Source organism: Parasteatoda tepidariorum, chromosome X1 (genome assembly GCF_043381705.1).
Source record: "Parasteatoda tepidariorum isolate YZ-2023 chromosome X1, CAS_Ptep_4.0, whole genome shotgun sequence".
In the NCBI taxonomy this organism is placed as follows: Eukaryota; Metazoa; Arthropoda; class Arachnida; order Araneae; family Theridiidae; genus Parasteatoda; species Parasteatoda tepidariorum.
This window is the reverse complement of record NC_092214.1, coordinates 75,489,611-75,491,361: the sequence shown is the minus strand read 5'-3', so window position 1 is coordinate 75,491,361 and position 1,751 is coordinate 75,489,611. Positions and strand designations below refer to the sequence as shown.

Sequence of the window (1,751 nt, the reverse complement as noted above, 5' to 3'; positions counted from 1 at the left end):
TTTCATCAGCCCACACGATTATATCCGCAAAAAAGAGTGCTTTCTGATATTGTATCAATATAGCCAAAGCAAAATATATTAATACAATAGTGTGAGGAGCACTCAAAAAATTTTTTTACAAAAATTACAACAAATAAAATAGAACATAATAAGTAAAAATAACACGTAAAAGCAGAAAATAAAATAAAATAAAAAGAAAAAACAGAATAAAACATAATTTATAAAGCTAGAAGCGAATTCAAATGTACTTACATGAACGGGAAAGTTCCCGCTTTATAGATATGTTTTATTAGCATATTCTAAATTTCCCTTACTATTAGAAGAACCAGATTTAAACTTATTAGTTATACTTAACTTTTCATTAAAACTTGAATTAACATTATAAGCAATATCACTAACATAACTTAAATCAAAATTTAGTTGCTCAAGTCTACTTTCCTCCAAAAGTAATTCGTCTAAAATGTTCTTAAATTTAAATTTAGTGTCCTCCTATCTATAAATAATTTGAACAATACCTTGAAAGTCCTTGGGTAAGTATCTTATAAGTTGGAATCCTTGGTATAGGTCGTCAACAGGGTGCCGGCTTCTTTCAGCTGAGAAACCAGGTTCTTTAATCTTGCAGCAAATATTCTAATTTCTTCTCCTGGGGTGTATTTCAGGTCGAAGAATTGGTCTAGGAGTTGAATAACTCTTTCTCTCTTAGTCGGTTCAAAATGCTGCTTTAGAATTTCCCAAGCTTCAGCGCCATCAGTAGTCGCTGAGATCCGACTTCGGTATTCGGGTTCCACACTAAGAAATATCGACGTGTACGCCGTCTCTAGAGGTATTCTTGACTTTCTTTTCGACTTGCTTCTGAAGGTAGGGCAGGCTCAGTTTTGGAGATAAAACTCCACACTCCTCGGTCCATGAGGATTACTTTGATATTTTCTTTCCATGTACTCCAATTTGACGAATTTAGTAAATCTATATGCAGGTTCGAAGATTCCATGACGAAACAATAATAACTCAAAGATTCTTAAAGGCAAAAGGAGTGTCGTTGCTCGTTCCATACTAGATACAAAACTTCGTAATCTTTAGCAGTAGCCATCAAATTTGGATGTGCCGACTTCAATTCCGGACTAAAATTCCTTAAAAAAAATCCTTACTGTTTAATCAACTGGAGAATCATTCCTTAGAAGCGTCATATTTTGAAAATGTTCTATTATTTTTCGAATCCAGAGCATCTTGAAGTACACCATAACAAACTTGAGATTAAAGCTGACGATTCACTTTGCAAAAATGGCTGGCGGGAACGGCCCCCATTCTTAAGCTTCTCCATTTGAAGTTGACAATGACTCAGCTAAATCCCGGCTAATGCAAATTTGGTATTCAGGACGATAGAAAATGAATCCCGGTTATGCCTAAAACTTGGCCCATGACCATGATATCCGAGATTGTCGCAGAATATCATATCTGTTAGTCAACAACACAAAAAACGAACTTTCCAAAGAAATAAGTTTATTTAAAAACATTGGTAGGCAAATTGTCACATACAGAGTGACAAACGAAAAGAAAGAATACAAAATAATCCTAGTCCTAGTGTTTAGATTTTACTGGGCACCTGGGCCGCGAAGCGCCCCCTATCCCATTCATCTGGAATTTTTGAACAGTTTTGGTTGAGCAATGAGGTAAGCAGGCAATGGAGTTGCTTTTATGAATGTTTCAAGCTCTTTGCTTATTACACAAATGTTATTACATTATGAAATTGAGCA

The 1,751-nt window shown here is 35.0% G+C and overlaps 1 protein-coding gene across 1 annotated transcript in view; it reads right to left on the bottom strand.

Moving 5' to 3' along the window:
- The window catches only part of LOC122269446 (uncharacterized), a 7,088-nt gene that overhangs the window by 3,365 nt on the left and 1,972 nt on the right, over window positions 1-1,751 (bottom strand). The gene's annotated exons all lie outside the window — the stretch shown is intronic.